The sequence below is a fragment of the Triturus cristatus genome, chromosome 8 (genome assembly GCF_964204655.1).
Source record: "Triturus cristatus chromosome 8, aTriCri1.1, whole genome shotgun sequence".
In the NCBI taxonomy this organism is placed as follows: domain Eukaryota; kingdom Metazoa; phylum Chordata; class Amphibia; order Caudata; family Salamandridae; genus Triturus; species Triturus cristatus.
In genome coordinates, this window is record NC_140591.1 from 1,093,996,117 (window position 1) to 1,094,016,785 (window position 20,669).

Below are 20,669 nucleotides of genomic sequence, written 5' to 3' on the forward strand. Positions count from 1 at the left end.
TTGCGCCCCTCTCTTCTGCATGCACAGGCTCCCAGAGTGCACTGCAGCCAATCCTGATGCTGCTTTCATGCTGCTGAAAGCAGCATCTGGATTGGCATGAGCGCTCCTGATTTGCCTGTGTCTGCTGTCTCCAACCCGGCAACACAGCTCGGGTTGGAGAGCGCTTCAATGCGCATGATGGTTTAGTCAGCCTGCAACGGCCGGCCAGGCCATTATGCCCACTGAAAATAAGTGCGAAACACTCCTCCACCGGCCTGTCATTCCCCTGGCTCCGCCCCCAAGCCTCGGCTCTGGAGCAAAAATAAAATGATGATAGACAAGGGTGTATTATCATTTTTTTTTTTTTGGGCTGCTGGCAGGTGGGCTGACACTACTCCGCCTTAGCAGAAGAGCCACGGCTGCAAACAATGGTGCCTTACCATTTGTACCTCCTAAGAGAGGGAAGCGTTCCCAACCCTGCTGGCTTCCATATGCCCCTCTGCAATATGTGGCTACACAGACCCAGGGCATTGACTTCCTCCTCTGAAACTGTGTGAATGGGACTGGGTGTGGCAGCCATTTCAGCCCTGCTGAACACGTCCCTGACAAAAGAACAAAGTCATGTGGCCTGGCACTGCTTCCCTGAGGGTCAAAATGAGGCATCTGTTTTCATTGGGGGTTGGCCAGAGACATTGCTCTGATCTCTCTTGCCTCCTATTTTCACATAGAAGGGTAAGCTCACCTTAGCTGTGGGGCCTTTGTGGTGGTGACGGCACATGAGCAGGCTGCAGCAGGGAAACCTGGCACCCCCTTGCCTCCATCACCATCTCTGAGGTGTGCTCCCCTCCACTAAGCCAAAGGCCTCCAATATATATCGCAGAACAATATTGGCCTTTTTCATTGCTATGAATCATGGGTACTGTTACTACCAAACACTTGAATGCATGGTTAGGTCTGCCATGACAGCGCAGCTGTCTGTGTAGCTTTTGTTTACTTTATACATAGAATAGGCTTTAGCACAGTCTCTCAAACATGGCTTATTTGGGGTATCATCCCACATGAGCCACTGCTTTTAGTGCGTCAGTTACATCTCGGGTCAGCCCAGAGAGATACACATCCCTCTGCCCATGCTATTGGCCGTTTCATGTTTCGTTCCACGGGCTAGTAGGGACAGCCACGGCCCGTATAGGGCGTGCTACTGGGGCGGTGACGTGGGGCGGGGAGTGGCCAGGGTGGGGGGTTGTAAAATGCGGCCTACGGCCGATTTCAGGTAAGTAACGAACAAAATAAATAATACTAATTTCGTTGCGCGCCCCACGCCACCGCCCCGGTAGCATGCCCTATACGGGCCGTGGCTGAGTAAGCACATTCATTGCTATGCATGAAACGCTATTTTACACCTGAAAAGTACAGCAAGCATTGGCAATGCCAATAAATAGGCTATGAAGGCTTTAAAGGAAGGTTGCATGGTAATGTACAAGTAAATAGCATCAAAATGAATATATATTTGTGTGGAAGAAAAGAACTGCAGAGTAATATTGGTGTAGGTTAAAAGCGCAGGTGACCGCTGCAATGTTAAGCCAGATCTAAAAATCCATGTTGGTTAATGGCTGCCCTCCTCCCATCTGTGCTGCTGCTGAGGAAAGAAAAAACACTTCAAATTATCTATTTATCTAAGACACTGTTACAGCATTCCAATGTCATGTGTGTGACCCTGATAATTGAAGCTCAGCCAGCTGGATAAATGAACAAAATGCTCCCAGCAGGTGGAGGGCAAGCACTATTTTGTGGAAGCACTTTACTTCTTCCCAATCAAAACATGTACTCCTGGCTCCTGTGGGCGGAACAAGAGCCCCTCTCTAGTGATGATCACATCATTGTCTGGTGACAGCTGTGATGTCGAGCCAAACCATAAAAATCACACTTTTCATCTTATTCAATTATTTATCTAACTTGCGTTGTATACACAAAGCAATCCTTTTTTACATTTATTTTCTCGACAACACACATTGATTCACTTTACAATGCAACAAATGAATTGTTAGGGATGCTAATGTGTCGTTCCTCTGGTGGGCTCCATTAGAGGAAGCCCTTTGGTGTCCCCCGCAATCACATTCAGCTGCCGCACTGCTGCTAAGCTTCAGCATACCAAGCAGCACTCCTGGTATTGCTGCCGGGCTGCTACTAAAATGTAAATTAAGCACGCCTGATGGCTAGGTGAAGCCAATGCGTCTGGCTTCCATCTAAAAATGCAAGTCAGGCCCATTGGCTTTGTCATTTTGTTTTTTTAATTTGCTTTCATTGAATGAAGCGCTGACCTGGTAAGGGGTTTCAGTTATGTGACCCGCAGACTGTACACGTGTTTATGTAGCAGATGCAGTAACCACTGACATCTCTCAATTTATTTTGATTTTTTAAAAATATTACTCTACGATTTTTTGTGTTTTGTTCTGTTCCTTCTATTTGCTGTGGCGATTTCTCTTTGCATAATAGCCGGAGTCATGCAGCAGCCAGACGCCTCAGACTGCTATGTAATTTTATTTATGCATGTGTGGTGCTGTACGAATAATATGCAGTTATGCCTGCTCTGGGTTTGAAGAGCAGCCGCTGTTATCTGCCTCCAGTTGCTGTCGACTTGTCAAGCATTGACCTAATTAATCTGAAATGGTGGCTTTCAGTAAGGCCTATTCTATGGCTTTGAAGTGTTTGAACAAGTCTGCCATCAGCTTGCTTTAAGTAGCATCCAGTGATAGACATTTCACTATGTACAGTGTTCTCTTTTTCCTTTTACATAATTAAAACACACTTCAGTCTATAGACGCTAAATTTGGCTGCTTGTTTAGCAGTATTTACATATGTTAAAGTACATAATATTTGTTCATGTTTAGCACCTTGTCACTAAGACTGACCAGCTAGTGTTACATAGACTCCCAGGTTCAGAAGATGGGCACAATAACCTCTTATGACGAAATATTGTCCTAACCTTAATTTAAGTGTATATGCCTATGTAAAAATGATGTGTTTTACTGTATTACAAAAATAGATTATCAAAGAAAGCTGTTGAAAAAGCAAGGTGTGAAGGTGTTTTTATAAAGCCATCAACAAAACCTACACTGTGTCACATAAATGCCTGTCGTGTCCAGATTCCTGGAAATGAAGGTACCACTTTTGGGACACCTGCCTAGAACTGTTTGTATCTCCCTACTTCCGCACCACACAGTGAGCGCTTCCGCATGAGTCGTGCTCTGTTTTTCCCTCAATTTTTTTTTTTGTTAAGTGTTTTACTATATGGGCCATCCGGTGTAGAGAAACTAAGTCCGGTTTACCCCGTTCTGCATAACCAACAATCTCCAACAATAGGCATTGTAGAATGTCTCTTTGTTGGACGACGTCAATTTGTTTGTTTAGATTTATTTTGGCATCATTCGCTAGATTCCACTTTAAGAAATCATGAGGTGTCTACAAAATAATTGTAATGTCCTAGCTATCAGGGTTTCAAATGAGACCCTGTGTAGGTCTGATAATATTTATGAGCAACCTGTATTTTAAGTCGTTAAGAATCTACCTTTTGACATTTTTGGTCTACTTAATTTTTGTTTTACACAGGCAACATAACGCAAACTATACAAAACTCTTTACCTCTCTGACTAACTCCCTCTTTGTTTCTCATACTTTTTCTTTTGTTTTTCTTTCTCTTTCCTTCATGCTTGCTTCATCTCTCTCTCTCTTTTTTGTGCCTTAAATAAGTGTAGTTTATTCACCTTTAAGAATTATTAAATGACTCCAACACCCGGTAATAACTACGTAAAATAAATAAATAATAAGTTGCCGTCCTCGTTTTATATTATTTTATCACTTGAAAGAACCAGTACATGTGAAAATGACATTTGGCCAGCCGGTTCTTGGTAGACTTCCTTACTCTTAGAATGTGTTTCTTTGTATCAGTTGTGAACTGATCTACCCACATCTTCTATCATTTGACTCCACGGCGGGAGGATCTGATTGGATGATGTATTGCATGGCAGTAGATTGGTGAGTAAATGCCTTCCAATTAAACTTTTACTTCAAAAAGAAAAGAATGAACTCCTATGACTCCTTGTACCTTTCTAGCAGTAATGCTATGAACTTTTTGCCTGATGATGGCCCGCACTCCAGAAGCCCGGAGGGTCGGAACTTCGACTAAATGTTAGTGGGATGAACACAAACAGTGACCCTAAAGGGGTTCCAGGTTTAGAACAATGAAGAACAAACTTGCCCTTCGTTGAATTGTGTCTCACCACTTTCTGCATTATTCTCACTGTATTTTTCTCTCGTCACCTTTTTAATGGGCTCAAGAACTTGAGCACTGCATTGCTTTTTAAGAATTGATCCAAATGTTTATATGAAGGATTGTAATACAAAAAAATCTCTCTCACTATAGCGACATTGTTACTCATTCATTAAGTTGTCATTTTTCTGGCAAAAGCGTATCAGTTTAAAACTTTACTTAGATGAACCACTACTTTACAAAATATAATATTTCCATCTAGCTTAACTAGAAACGTAATTGGTCTTAGTAATAGGTGGGGACTGTCGGAGGGACGGTCGGAAGCAGAAGCGAGGAGGCCGTATGTGGTCAATAGTGCGATTTATTAAAGACAGGAGCACACACTTGGGGAAGGAGAAAAAAATAAAATTAAAAAAAATAAACAAAAGTCCGTTTGAGCACAGTAGGCGATTGGAGTTCAAATGATGGTTTCCGGGCTCCAAGATTAACTCAAGGGAAAGAGGTAGGAAACACCCTCAAAGCTTGGTTGGCGCTGCTTGTAGTCGGCACAGTGGTGGGAAACCTATTACGGGTTTCGGAAGCTCTGTTGGGATCCCGGAGCGGCTCAAAAGAAAAGAAAGTAGCGGTCAGCTTTGGGTTCTACGAAATACCTGACACCGCCACCAAACCATATGAGGGAAGTTTTGCTAGAAAAGAAGGAGGAGCGTGAGGGTAGTGTTGGGGTACTGTGCAAGGATGTGAGGATATTTAGGGAAGGGCCACGGCTTTCGGTTCATGGAAACGGGCGTGCACCAAAAGAAGTAAAGAACAAAAGGGGTCGTGGTGCACAAGAAGAATGCTGCCACAAGAGTAATGCTGTTCTTCTCTCCCCCCCCCCCCCCTTCTCAGCTGGGACTACTCATTTCCCCTGCCTCCTGCCCTGCTATCCTTACACCTTCCCTCCCCAAGTCTCTCTGTCCGCTCACGTACCGCTGTGAGCCACAACTCTCCTGAGTTGTGGCGGCTCGTGCGTCCTCCAGGATCCACCAGTCTTCACTCCAGGTCTCTGGTCCCTCGTCTTCGTTCTCTTCCTCTCCGGCGTCTGCGTTGATCCTCGGCTGGGCTTGACGATCTTCTTCCGGGTCTTTGCTGGCTGACGCGCTTGCTACTGTGCCTCCTTCCCTTATCTGCCACTCGTGACCTTTCGCTCTGGATCCTGATTGGTCGCTGTGATTTCCTGCCCCGCCTTCCGCATCCGGGTGACGTCCGGGACTCTGCAGAGGGAGGCAACAGACATCCGTTAGTTGCGCTGGCCCGGAGCGGTCTTCATCGCTGTGGCGGTAAGGAGTCCATGTCGTTTGCCGCGGAGCGCCGTCCTCGATGGTGAGAACACGCTCCGAGACCCCCTCACTGGGATTTATTTACTTTATCATTAAGTAGTTTTTCCCTATCCAGGAACTCACTTCAGATTATTTTGACTTTTTCCTGGCTGCACAATCTGTGAAGCACCGTATCCTGAATCTTTGGAGAGTACTTTGTGGACAAAAATCGCATTCTTTATACTTACCGAGTCAAAGCACTATTTTCAGGATGTCCGCTCTCTCTTGAAGTGCTCATTCAGTCAGAATGATATCCTCTGTCTGGATCAATGAACATGCCGGTGATTTAAAAAAAATAAAAAGTAGAGTAGATGGCGGTCTTCCACAACAAAGTAGTTTTTCTTTATATGTTGTGCATGCCCAAGTTTCTGCTTGAAATCTCACTTAATGAACTCAAAAGTTGCCTGACAAGGTGTTGGTGCACAACACAGCAATCAAACAAGGGAGATTAGACATCTCTTTACAGTAGAACCAATGTAGGTAAAACAAGAGGCGAGAGTCGGAGACGAATAATCTTTGTTGAAACTTGGAAACTGTAGAACACAAAATGTCTTTTGTAGCAAGGGGGAAATATTATGTGGTATGGCTGGGTGGCCTTACCATGTAATATTAACACCATACCCAAAAGTGGACCTCGGATTCCCACTAGTAATCCTTAGCTCAGCCCTGGTAGAGTGGCAAAGAGCAGTCAGGCTTACTTAGAGGAACATGTATTAAGCATTTCCAGAGCACCACCAACATGGTTGATAAGTAAGTGACACGACTCAAAAGAAATCTGATGCCAAGTTATCGAATTTACAGTTAGAATTAAATCGGTACTTTGCAGAGCTGTCAAACGGTACCATTGGAGTCAATGGAGAAAACACTAGGTGACACTTGATCACTTACAGGGTGAGTTTCACAGAACGCACTTGGAGTTAAGGTCTTGCGGCTCCACAGACCAAGCCTCGAGAGTCAGAACAAGTTTACCTTGCCCAGGGATTCTGGGCACAGAGGTAACCTGGCTGTCACAAACAAACCTTGGCCATGGCTAATGCAGCGTTTGAGCAAATCTTCTTCCAGAGGTCTAGGGAACGCTGTAGGAGGCTAAGACTTCAGGACTACGCTTCCCTGAAGGCACCTGCCGGTTACTTTCAGGCGGGTCTTCTACAGAGCCCGGCAGCTGTACTTCTTTGGTCCTTGGAAGTGCGGTTTGTGTCTGCCGACTGCAGGGGACTAGTACCTCTAGTCCTCGGGAGTTCTAGTGATGTCTTTCGGTTACAAAGGGGTTCACGTTCCTTTTGGAACCGGTCTCTTGTCTGGGATGAGTCGTAGTGCAGCTGGTGCAGGTGGGCTGCCACAGGTACAGAACTTTGCATATTCTCTTTGTAGTGTCCTGCCTTTTGCAGTCACAGGTCTCTTCTTGGTCCTTCTTCAGAGCAGATCGGAGGGTCTGGTGACAGGGGTATGCTTTAAATCCTAGATTTAGGGGATGTTAGGGGTGTGAGGGCCAGTAGCCAATGGGCTGCTGGTCCTGCTTCTATTCCGCCCCTGAAGTGCCTCATCCGGTGGGTGTAGGTCGTGTTTCTACCCAGAACCCACTATTTTTGGGACTTTTCGAGTTGGCACTACCCATTTTCAGCTGTACAGTCCAGGTAGCCCATCATAGAGGTGTGGCTAGCCTCTGGGGAGTGTACACCTCCTGACTGGCTATTTTCCCTCCTGCTTGCAAACACGAATGCCTGGGGGCGGTGAGGGGGGGGTCTTTGTCCACGCTGGGGGACAAATCACTTGCATATCCGAGGCAGTGTAGCCTTTGAAGCTCACGCCTCGATGTGCCACTCATTAGCCATCCCGGAAGGGCAGAGGTGTGACCGTCTTCCTGCCCAGGCCTTTTGTCTTCATCCTCTGGGAGTGATGGCACTTTCCAGTAGGATGTTGGACTTCTGTCTTGGCAGCAATCAGCTTGAAAAGCATGCCAAGGCACAAGAAGATTGAGGCAGCTCAGTGGCCACCTCGAAGGATGCCACCAAGGTATATGACAGTTCAACCTCGATACGAGACTTGTGTCAGAGGTGAAACATCACAGTGGTTGATACCATACACAATTCGGTGGTACCATGATGGAGCTGGCTCTCTCTGGGTCGCCCAGAAGCCAGTCTGTTATCCTGTGGACCGCTGTTCACTTACAGTAATCTTGAATGGCAAGGTTACTGTAGGGACATGTATGCTTGCACATATATGTCTGTACCCGTATTATAAGGCACCCTGCCTCCTGGGTTTTAGGAGGCCTACCTTAGGGGTGTCTCTTGTACACACATGGCTGTGTGGGGACCCTGTCACATATGGTGTGTGCTGAGTCGAAGTAGAGCAGGACAGCTGCTTGTGCAGGCTGCGATGACAGACCTGCTGGCTTTGCACTTTTACTTGGGTCACTCAGAGTGCACAAATAGTGCTGCAGCCCTGGAAACCCCCTTTACCACCCTTGCCACCACTGGTACCATATACTAGGGACTTACAAGGGAGGTAAAGCATCTTGCCAGTAGGGTGTACCAATTCACATTACCTTTGAGGGAAAGAGCACTGGCACTAGGCCTGGATATTAGTTCCCAGTGCCCTTTCAGATCAATTACCACGGCATCTAGAGCAAAAAGTGTGTGTGTGTGGGGGGGGGGGGGGGGGTGACCATCCAAAAAGGGCACTTTCCTACATTTGTGTTTGTTTTTATTTAGCTTATACGTAGAGCTTCATACCCTACTTTGCAAAGTGTAAGCACTATAGATAATGGGTGTTAGTCTCACTCAATTTAATAATACTTGGTTGTCAACCTTAGGAGAGTAGAAGGCTGAGTTGGGGCTGAGTTGGCCTTGCTCTGGTTCAGTCCTGCTAGGATGTCAGTAATGAGCTCCTAACTCACTGAGCCATCTTGCTTGCATAGGGACATATCTGATTCTCTCATCTTTGTTACATAGTACTTGCTTTGGCAAACATACTAGATGACATCTAGACTCAGATCTGAGGGCGGTCTTTGGTTTAAGAGCATTCTTGAGCGCCTGTCAGCTCACAGAAATATGCATTCGTTGAATGTCTGACTCATCCACTGTGAACCAGTTCCTCCATCACACATATAATCTATTTCTTCATCACAAATTTCCTGTGTAGCTTTAAATGCCCTGGGCAATGGTACTGTATTTCCATCTGTAAGCAATTTAGGCCTGATCCCTTTCCACTCTTGGATCCAATTAATGTGTCAAAGACCATGAAAACTTCTCTTGCAGTGATACAGGGAGCTTAAGGCGTTGCTTTCTGGGAGACGGCGTTGGTCTCCAGTGCTACTGAAGTTTTCAAAAATGTTTAATGTAGAAACACTAATAGATGGTTTCTCTATTTGTCCTTGCGTTTAGCAGGTTTTCATGATTTGAAAGATGGGTTGAGGTTTTAATGTGTCAGGATGTTTGTTTAGTCTTCCCTACTTTGCTTTACTTGCAATGTAAGGCAGACTGTGAAATCGAGGAATTTTGCATATAATTTTAGTTTAATATTAATTTTTTATTTCAAACTATTTCAGACACCATAGAAACCTGTTTTTTCTCAGCCGTTCTAGTTAATCCTACAAATAAGCCGCGTTGCCATGAAGCTCTGATCCCAGTGCATCACCTTTTTCTCGTACACATTTAATGCAGAGAGAAGACTTTCGCTTCAGCTTTCACATCCGAGATACTCTACATGGATCAACACGCTTGCATACTGCCCATGGAGAGGATGTGGCCTAATGGCTAGGGCGGTCGACCTCAAATCTGGGGAACCGGGTTCCAGTCTCAGCAACGAAGCTCAACATCCTGTGATTCTGGGCAAATCACTAATCTCCCCCTGCCTAACAAAGATGAATGTGCCCTTATGTAATGCAACTGGTGCTCATGTAAAGTGCTCCGATACTTGATACCTTCGGGTCAATTTTGCGCTATATAAAACTCAGAAAAAATTAAATAAAAAATAAAGGCAGGGCAACATATATCTTATCAAATAGTGCTAAACAATTAGTGCCATGCCCCCTCTTACCCTACCCTTCTGGGTGTCATGGATTTAATTTCTTAGGCGATGAACAATGATTACTCTGCTCCGGCTGCTCCTTAATGGTGTCACCTTTCTACTGAGTCAGACTCTTGGGAGAACTTTCTTTGTAGTTAAAAGCAACTTTCAATTAGTGGTGTGCAAAATTTGCATAATTTGCTTTTGCGTAAGTATGTGAAGTGATGTAAAATGCAAAACCATTATTCAGCATTTTATTTTAGCTCAAAATAAGTCCTTTTGTCCATTTTGGACGCGAGGGTGCATTTCGTGGTAAAAGAAATTACCGCAAACAAAACAAGGGACGCAAATAGCACAAGTGACACAAACAAGTCGCTCAATGTTTCTGTGCTTAAAAATTCCCTTGAATGCGGCATCATTTCCAGAATTTTGCATAACTAGCATAGCAAAAAAAATCTGAGATTACGTCGGCGTAATGGAAATTTCACCTAGGCATACTTTTAGTGCTGTGTAGTTATACCACAGATGGTTTTGTTAGAAATGAGAGATGGTTTCTCCAGTCGCTTTAGTCCTTCTTTCATCCATCTATAAACACAGTGGATGTCGGCCATTAACTCTTAGTACTTGTAGTCTGGGTTTGGGATGACGTTGTAGCTCAATCACAGCATCGATAATGGTAGCAGCTTGCTTTTGGAAAGTTAGAAGCGTCTCTACTTGTGTTAGTGTGGTACCATGCTGAGGCAGTAACGGCATAATGTTGAGCCTCGTCTTTGTGATCAAGGCTGCCCAGATCTAGAGAGCTATTTAAATGTAGGCCGCTGCTGCAGGTAGGGTACCTTGCACCTGCAGCCCTCCAGTTTGAGCTTCTCAGATTACGGACACGCCTATGAACCTGAAGCTCCTAGGATGATTTGGACTTTTTTCTGCACTGTTGAAAGAGCTGGGTACCAGTACTGTAAGACCAGTCGTTAAAGCAGGAAGGCTCAGCCAGACTTTCGTGGTCCTCTCTTTGCCCTCCTGTTTGTCTCGGTTGTTGATATCTCACTGGTTCCATTGATGGAACCTCTTGGTGAGTATCAATTTCTTAAAGAGAAAAATCACTCTTTTCACACAATCTGGTACACATTCTTCCTTTGCCAAGATGATTCCTGGGGCATCCAGTGGGACCCTTGTGACAGCACCCAAATCTGCTGTGGTGTCTTCTGCAGTCATATAGTCTTCTCTAACTCCTTGCAGTATTCTTTTTGTGGTGAGTCTCAGAACATGGTTTAAAACTCAGCATATCTGGTAACATACCCTACTAGTACTTGTCTAGCATGGAGGTGTGTGATGAGGCTGAGGTTTCTATTCATAATGACTTTTAATCGCTCCCAAACGTGCGGTCACTGGTGGCTATTCTGAGCTGAAACTTAAGAATGGGTTTCACTCTTCTTAACTTTGATGACGGATGCTATTAACTTGTATTTTATATATATGAACCAAGGTTTTGGTTACACACTCCAAGAATTCCACTGGCTGCTAGAGTACAGTCCTTGAAAAGTGATTGTGGCATTTCTGAAGATTCTGCATGTATTCTTGTGCACGTTGTAGGTGGTTTAAAGGAAGAGCATTCCTTAGTTTGCCATCATGCAGGGCTCATTATGGCTTAGTCCACTCTAATTCAGGATTGAGAAAGCGCATGGAACAGCAGATGTAGCATCTGATGTCCATGGATAAATAAATGGTGCATTTTAAAGTCAACGCACACTTGGTGCATCTTTTTTGGAAACTATAGGACTGAAGCAAGAGTTTTATGGCTTAAAGGACTCTTCCATTGTACACATTACCAACATCCTATTAGTGGCAGACCCTGTTTAGCAACCGCTGGAACCTTTTCTCACTTTGATATCCTGCCTCGTTTCAGAAGTACTGGTCTTCTGCAGCAAGATCTCCCCATGAGACTCCACCTGATGACTGTCGGAGCTAGAACCAACACCCACTCCCACAAGCCACGCAAGAAATGTAGGGATCATCCTAGACGACCAGATCAACACGACAGTTCAAGTCAACACAATGTGCAACTTCTACTACCACATGCTGCAAAAGCTCTTCCAATGGTTGTCTCAGAACACCAGACAGACCGTCATACAAGCACTCATCACCAGCAGGCTGGACTATGGCAACACTCTCTATGCTGGAATCTCCAAACAACTCCTATACAGACTCCAGGCCATCCAGAAAACTGCTGCAAGACTCGTATTCGACCTCCCATGCTGGACCCACATCACACCCTACCTTAGGAAGCCTCATTGACTCCCCATTTACAAGCGCAGCCAATTCAAACTTCTCAGGCACACGTTCAAAGCCCTACATAACATAGGCCCAGAATCCCTGAACAGCTGCACACACATTCTAAAACCAACCAACCAGACAACTATGCTCTGCCTCACTCGCACACATTCCCTGCATCTGCAAAAGCAAGCCTGGTGGTCGCTCATTCTCCTACATAGCACCTAAAACATGGAACGACCGCCCTCAACTCATCAGAGCCTCCTCCTCACTTCTTGAGTCTAGTAAGAAGCTGACGACCTGGCTCTAAATGTAAGCACCTTGGGGACCACACACCCATACACCTGACCAAGTGCCTGGATACCCTGTTGGGTGATTAGTGTACTATACAACATAACATTACATTGCACTCTTTATTTAACTTATGGACTTTTTGTGTGCAAATTTGCATTGCTACCTTTTCACTAAACATTGTCTTGAGGGGAGGTATGATGTTTATATTGTCCAATTTCATGTTCATATTTTGAACTACAGTTCAGTGAATTCTCTTAAGCTTAAAATGTTTGGACTATGGTTATTCCCTTATCCTGACTTGTGAATTTAAGAAATTAGTGTGCTTAGGAGTGGCATCGGTACATGCAAGAGACACCCGCTGTCGTAAAAACCTTACTCCCTCCCTTCTCCCTAATTTAGAAGGTGCCAGTCACAACAGAAGTCCTCTAACAGTATCTAGAAACGCTCTTCGGGCTGGAGCCTGAATTTCTCAGCGGTCATCATGATCACATTTCACAGGTGAAAAGATCTGTTAAAATTACAGCATTGATAGCTGACTGCATAAGTTGTAAGATTCCCTTTCTTCCTCCAAAGTACCAAAATAATTCTGATAGAAACAAGTCTTGTGGGGGAGGGGATGCATGATACAAGTGAACATTTTCATAAGAGAGGCTCTAGGTGGTGACTTAAACCTAGATTTGAAGGGGTTTGAGGGAAAAGGTGTGAACATGTTAATGTTTTGGATAAATTAGCCCTTTTGCACAGGATGTACCTATGACTTATGGGCCGAAATTCTGATTTTGTACTATTCAGTTTGACCTCAGAATTGCCCCAAGGACATTTCATGAGGCCATGATGATTATTGTGTACTTCACAGTCCATACATAGAAAGTTGATGGGAAAGCATCCAAGATGGCACTTTTGAACTCCATGTTGAAGGTCTTATTTTTCCATTGATCTTCTCTGAATTAAGAAAATATAAGTGTCTTTGCCCCATCACACAGTGCAATGTAATGGTGCCATCTTGGGCACAGGGCAAAGTTGGGCAATCGCTTTTCTGTGTTTGTGAAGAACTGTGTGCCATGAGCTTAAGAACTGCATTGTTCCAAGAGCGATTACATGAAATATGTGGTTCTTTAGAAAGTACTTGGACCTGAAGTTACCTGTACACCAACAGTGCTACTCGCAAACTTATGAATTAAACTTATTTGGTGGTGCTTCTTTCCTGGAGGCACAGGACCCCACATCCACAATTCAAGTATCTGCTTGTGATGTTGACCCACTGAGCCTGTCCCTTATCTGTTGGTTCAGTGGGAGCAGCCTACTGTAAAGGGTCCTATTTTGTCCGCCTTCAATCCCAGGTGGTGATAGTTGTGGTGGTGAAGGAGAAGTTCTGATCCAAGATAGATTGGGTCTTTAAGATGTCAGCCTTTCTGCACTGTTCTCAAGAATAAACTGTGTAGCTATCTACCTCAGCGGAGAAACTCTTACTTTAAAAGTGTCCTGTCGTTTCATTCAACAAGAAAGGTCCTGAGCTAGCAAGAGACTGCAACATATGTGGGAAGTGGGGAATGCCTCCTGTCTTTATGTAAGGGATGACTAGAGCTTTGAGAGTGGACTCTACAGCATTTGGTGTTCTTTACTGATTCACCTTACAAGACTGAAGAACTAATCGATGGATGGGCATGACCCCAAAAAACAGGTGATATATCATTCCTGATGCCTTTCCTGACCTGTGCTCCTCTTGTCATTCGTGGCAAGTGCTGCTTGGGTGCATTGCATTGAAAAGTGAGTTTTAGTAAATGGGTGCATTGCGTTGAAAAGTGAGTTTTAGTAAATGGGTGCATTGCATTGAAAAGTGAGTTTTAGTAAACGGGTGCATTGCATTGAAAAGTGAGTTTTAGTAAACGGGTGCATTGCATTGAAAAGTGAGTTTTAATAAATGGGTGCATTGCATTAAAAATTGAGTTTTAGTAAATGGTTGTCGATTACCTAGGTCCATTAATGACGGAGACCGTAATGCCTATTGTGTTCAAAGGCGATCAGTGCCTGTGATTGCTAGTGTGCTGAGGGACTGTGGATACATTTTGGATAGCAGGGTTGGAAAGTGAAGATCATCTCCCAGTTGTCTATTTCAGTGAGCACAGAAGGGTGGGTGCAGGATTGTAGAAAAAGGGGTCAAAGGCATCTTGAAAAGAAAGTAATGTCGATGGAAAGGAAACAAGCATTGGCATAGCCAATAGGTCTCGCCTTTGGCTAAACACTTATAAGGTCCCAAAGGCGAGATTGTGTTGAAGTGGTATGGCTGATGCCACTAGGACAACTTTTGAGTTTGGGTCAGTAGTGGCAGAGAAAAAACTAATGTTCTCTTAATCCCCTTTAAGCGTAGCACCTGCTCCAGAAGAGCGTAACCCTTTTTGGGGCACCATTGGTCAAGCAGTCAGCTCTAATTCCTCTCCCCTTCGTGGCACAGTAACATGGCACCTTGTCTGGCCACCGTTACGGTTTTCCAGAGACCAGTCCATGCCTTGAAAAAAATTGAATTTATTTTACAAATTTATTGGTAGCTGTGAGCCAGGCTAGAGAAGAACCAGCCCCTGTTACTGTCTAAGACCATGAAAATCAGGTACAAAACTCTGCCCTGGCCTCACCCTGTCTCCTCTGCAGATATCTTAGATATCTGGTATCAGCAGTGCCATCCATGCGCTCTTTATTGTTATCTTATTAAGAGAGGGCGTTTGAAGTAAAAACATTTGAAGTAAAAGTCAATCTATTCAGTGGCATGGATCACTAGCAGCAGTGCAAGTCTTGGTTACAACAAAAATGTGTTTATTAGCCAAATCTTCAAGCTTTGAAATAATGGAAAATACACCCTCGATGAAGAAAATGATATATTATTTTTACCATCTGCTGTATGTTCTAACATTTAGATCTGCTTCCATTACCACCAGAAATAAAATGGAAAGCAGCTCCTGACAGTTGTTGCGCTTTCATTAAAGCTTGTTCAGAAGTAGAGGTCTGTCCATACATGAACATGGAACCCATTACAGGGGAAATGAAACTGCTGCGGAGCTTAAGATGGGTGTGAAAGGCATATGTCCACCTGTGACACGTATTTTGCCTGTTTTGAGGCCTGTGTTTCATGAGTTCAAATGTTTGTTTGAAGTAGAGCTGACGCAAATCCACACCCCGTTTGCGAGACCCCAAGAAAAGCTAGTTAGCGGCGTTGCTGTAAGGTTCACTACACTCTTACTTCCCTGTGTCCCCCCTGGCAGCAGCTGCAGGCACCTTTTGACTGTGCAGTAATCCAAGCCCTTCCAGGTACCCATGCCTACCTCTCTCGGAGGCTTCTGTTGTCTGCAAAGGTTACTGGCTTGAGGCGGGGATTTAATGTTCTCCACGCCCAGCAGCTAGCACTGTAAATAACGCGTGGACAAAGGGGTGTAATCACCCCATCTTTTGCAAGCAGATCTATAACAGCCCGCTACGGTTTGCAGAAGGCGGCATGGAAAGGTGACGGCTTGTCCTGCTGAATTCCGAGACTGCCTCGTACCCAGGTTATGTAGAATGTGATGAAGCAACAGACACCTTTTTTCGTCGAAGAGTTCATCAAACAGAGGCTGCATCAAGGTCAAGTGAGGCAGGGTACAGCATCGCATGCGCTGGGGCCATCCGGAATATCAGATGCATCTTTTGGCGACTTTTGTGTGTGTTTGTCACACAGCTTTTGTCCCTCGAATGCACAAAGAATCATATGTATTACTAACCCGTGTGTTTATGGGTATTTACATGGAGTAAACCCAGTTGTAACGAAACGGAGCTCTGTACAACAGGGGAAGGGGGGATAGGCTCAGATACTAGGAGGGGGCTGGCCCCCTCTGGGGTTTATGAGGGGTGTCTGCTGCAGATGTTGCTTAGATGTGTTGTGTGCTTGCAGTGCTCAGAGTGAGGGGGGTGTACTCTCGGAGTATCGCGTGAGGGCAGCAGCTGTGCTGGAGACCATTCTTTACTCACTTTCACTCTCCTTTGTATGGGGTGTGTAAACCCAGCACCTTTCAAAACCAGACAAGCCCGGGAGTGGTGCGCGCTCGTGAACCGGTGCACGACCAGGCTGACCGCCATCTGTTTCCAATTGCGATAATTGGAAACAAATGGCGCTACTGCTTGCTCCCGAGCACCCTAGGCCACAGAAGGCAGGACATGCACCCGCCTTGGGCCAATTGGGTGCTGTCTTTCTTATAAAGGCGCATGCAAAGGCCAATAGCAGGTGGGGGGAAAAAAAGCACACGCACAAGTGTTTGTTTAGAGTTTAAAAGCCCTTACTTAAAGTCTCGCAGAGCAGCGCATGCGCGCTGGCTCAGGCGAGACCTAAAAAGGATTTTCTGGAATCATGCAGAGTCGTTCAATAAGGAGAAGTGGAACTCATGCCCACGTAATACCTTCTCTAGCAAATGTCTTCGGACCACTGAACTTTGCAAGTGCACCCAAGCGGTTTCATCATATTGGCTGTTGCTAGCATTATAAACATTGTGTAGCTCGTTGGTTAATCTGCCTTTTCGAGATCCTCCAGTTTTGAAATGTAATGTCTTTAGAGAAATGACTAACCAAATTTGCGCTTTCTGCAAATAAAAACAGGACTGCTAACCGTGACTCATTTTGAATGTGTCTATGACTACCATGCAGCTTGTTATTCGTGCTGTCTTCCACCCATTTCTGATGTTTGGCAGCGCCTAGATTACTTGTTGCATCTGGAAATCTCAAATAAAGCGCACACTATAGTGTTATTGTCCTGTTTACTAGGGGAGATCTTAGTAGTTCAAGCTGCAGCGGTCCTGTTTTTCCATACAGACTCATATTTTTTTTTATCCAGAAAAATATGAACACTATACCTTAACCGAAATATTACTTCTGTGAGGATCATTTTAAGAATAGTCATTTTTTAAGGACCTGCAGAAAACTAAGCAACAGAGCAGTTTTGGTTAAAATGCAGCGTGCATAAAATAATTCCTCCTCCAGCAAGACTGAGCTGAGAACCTAACTTTCAATCACTTGGAACTTGACACAGGCGATCCTAGGACTATTCTCACCAAAACATTGATACGTATGTGACACACTATTATAAAACGAATCTTGGCCCTTGATTCATTTGAGAGTAGCACAGCATTACAGAAGCTCACTCACTTCCTGCTTAGCTGTTGAGCTGTTAAAAATCCTTTACAAAGGCCAACTGTTGTATCCGATGTGAAGCCAACTGGCCTGGGAAGTGGAGAACTGATGGCTGTGCAGGACTGATGTTCTGCTACTTTTGCAGCAGTAAAGCACCCCTTCTTGTCCCTCACTAAGCACTGTGGTTTACTCTTCTCCTCGCATATGTACAGACTGATGTTGGACAAATAGTTACCCAAACAAAGTCTCTCAAAGATGACCTAGTTTGAAGGGTAGTTGAAGCTCCGTATCTGTGACCATATTCATATAGTAACTTTGGAAAACAAATGCCTCAGACTTTGCAGAGCTTTAATTGTCCTCTTCTCATCAAAAACTACATGTGGGACCAACTTTTCAATGCCATTTTGAAGGGATGCAAGGCTTCTCCACCTAGACCTCCATTGCTGGATTGCAGACACCACCCGATCCAAGACCCCTAATTTTATTAACATAATCTCAACACTCCTAACCATGTAATGGTACGCCCTTCCGCTTCGTGCCTACTGCTTTTCTCGTCATCACCCAGGCCACACCCGCCCTGTTTCAAGAATACACTTGTCCAGCTGCCGCTGCCATCCTAATGCCAGACATGTCCATTGGGCCTCAACACTTTACAAACAATATATTCATATGGTAAAGCTTTTTAAGAACTCGGATATTCCGGCCTCTGTAAGATGTCTTTGTTTTCAACGCAACAAACTACATTGCAAATCACTATCACTATTTCAAACTTAGTCCCTCATTCATTGCCATTATAGAACATGAATCCCCCTGTCTGACTTCTATGCATAGTGAAAAGGCCTCCATTATCCCCTTGCCTTTCTTCTTACACTTAAATTATGTAGGGGGCTCTGCATGATCAACAGCAAATTAATCCATCCACGTCTTCCAATCTACTGTTCTTGCAAACCCTTGCCACGTCCATTTCAGTGGCCTAGTTAGCTCAGCTCCATCCCTCCATCTCTTAATGACTCCCCTATCTTTTTCACTCGGTCTCCCAGACCCCTTTTGAGCCTCTTGGCTCTCTATCTAATGACGCCCCATATTCCTTCTGGGTATATTTAGTCTGAGTTTCACTGATAATCAGAAACTACAGTTGGGGTCCATGCTGTCTAATTTCAGTATTCCCAATATACCCAACTACTTAACCTCATATGGATTTCGGCTACCAATCCATTAAGGGGTTCTCTCTTCTTTGCTTCTCTCCCTCACACCACTCAAGCAATCATGTCACCATCCCAACCCCAAATAACCCATCTCCTCATAACTCAATACGCCTTCTGCCAAGATACTTCCTTGCACGACATCAAGGACATACTTGTCGACCAGTCATCTCTCCGTTTGCTCTTGCTCTTCTCCCTGCAGAAGGCTTTCACTGATTCCCTTGACATTCCTACCCCTTTATTTCTTGAAACATCTGGTTGCCTAAAAACGTAAGATTCTTATGGCTCTCCGTACATGAACTCCTTCCCTACTGAACTAGAAGAGTACAAGTCCTCACTCTACACTCACCTTTGCTCTTGATACAACCAAAGTATAGTATTTGGCCAACCTCACCTGCACTCTGCTCCTATCCCAAAGGCCTTGGCCAACAAGGCCAAGGCCCCTCTTGCCATGTGCGGTTTACCTTGTCTCAGACTCACTTGCGTGTCTCACCCCTTTTTCTCTCACTACACCCATCCCCTCTATCCTCCTTCACTGCTGTTGCACTAGCAGCTGTCAGCGATCCGTCCCACGACCCACTTTACCCCCTGAAATTCTAAAACCTCTGCCACCACTTTTAGTCAAAGCCTACATCTGTTTCTCACTCACTCTTTCCAGACAGGCCCGTGTCTTTCTGACTACCTGTCAGCAGTCATCATCCTAGTAATAAAAAACACAGCAAACTGTCCCACTTCATTAAAAAACTGAAGCAAATTTTCTCTAGTTGGTTCTCAGACTACCTTTCTAAGCGTAACCTTCTGAACTAACTCTTATCAGGCTTCTACAAATATCATATAGCCAATTCGGTCACACATCTCCAGTATATTCGTGTCTGTCATTTTCCCCTTGGCCAGTGCAGCCAGAAGCTCATTGCTCGTCTTTAAGGGAGTCCATCAAGGCCACACCATCATGCATTTTTTTACCCAGGATGTGGCCAGCATTCTCACATGTAGGCCTGGGAGGAGTTTGCGGAGTACCGCTATGTGGAACTCTGCAAAGTGACCAAAAAACTCTGGTGTGCTATGCGGAGTTCTGCAAGCAGCAGAGTGCGTTAGGTCGCACCGTTTATGCTGATTTGTTGCGCCAGGTGTTTGTTCTGCACTGTAAAATCAGCACGAGCGACACCATGCGCAGTGCAAGAGGGTGCTGCTTCTTTTTGCCGCTCAAGTAGATTTTCTACTCGAGCAGCAGCTTCCTCAACACGAACGGATGGTTTCTCAACGCGAGCGGTTGCGACCATCCCCCTGAGAAATCTCTCTGGGAGGTGGTCTAGCCTTGGATTTTCCTTGCTCACCAACATAACGTTGGTAAGAGAGGAAAATACTCTGCTCCGAGTTTTCCAGAACTCCGCATACGAAGGGGAGTTCACCGCCTTGGCCTACTCGCATGCTCCCTTTACAGTGGCGTAAGTTTACACTCTGGATTTTCAGTAAAACCAAAATGCACACGAAGTGCTGTGAAGTCCGCTTCAGTGTTGAATACAGACTATTAACTTCCAAAGTATCTAATGATGTTTAGCTGTAGGCTATAGAGTTGCATTTTCCTAGGCAGATGTTTTTCTTTTGATGGTTGTTGGGTTATAGCAGGATATTGCCTTACAAGGAAACAGAATTGTCCAAATCTTTGCCATTTTCAGAAAACCCCGGGAAGCGAGAGGCTCGTTTTGAGTCTGTATAGGGGGTTCATTCATACGCCAGGCACGATGTTAACATGCCTTCACTCTGCGAACTTCCAGCTGTTTACAGTAGAACGGCACGGGGGCGGGAGAGGCCGGGTTAAACTGAGGAAATGCCAGACGGGAAGCAGATGTCGCATTGCATCATTATCGCGTAAATTTAACAACAAAAAGAGGCTTCTGGTCACAGAGTGGGCTGAGATGACCCAGTGTGTGATGTGGGAGCAGCAGGATGGCAAAGATAAACGCGTGATGGACGGGCAGCGGGCAGGAGTTTCCATTTTGAATCATCAGTCGGTGGTGTCCAGCTGCTGCAGACGCATTCCAAGGTCAAAGTGCAAAGGAACTAGAAAGGGGACAGGCCCTCGTGAACTCGCTGCAGTGAGGTTAAGGACTTCAGGAAGCAGCTCTACGGTATGTCCCATGGTTTACG

At 45.0% G+C, this 20,669-nt stretch overlaps 1 protein-coding gene across 4 annotated transcripts in view; it reads left to right on the plus strand.

Annotated features, from left to right (window-relative positions):
- LIMS1 (LIM zinc finger domain containing 1) overlaps nucleotides 1-20,669 on the plus strand; it is a 388,121-nt gene that overhangs the window by 74,002 nt on the left and 293,450 nt on the right. The window contains exon 1 of one of the 4 annotated variants that reach the window (XM_085622634.1): nucleotides 20,435-20,650. The exons of 2 other annotated variants lie outside the window; for them this stretch is intronic. The gene's annotated coding sequence lies outside the window, so the exon portion shown is untranslated. Of the gene's footprint in view, nucleotides 1-20,434; nucleotides 20,651-20,669 lie in introns of those variants that run through there. One more of the 4 variants, XM_085622631.1, reaches the window with a different exon arrangement.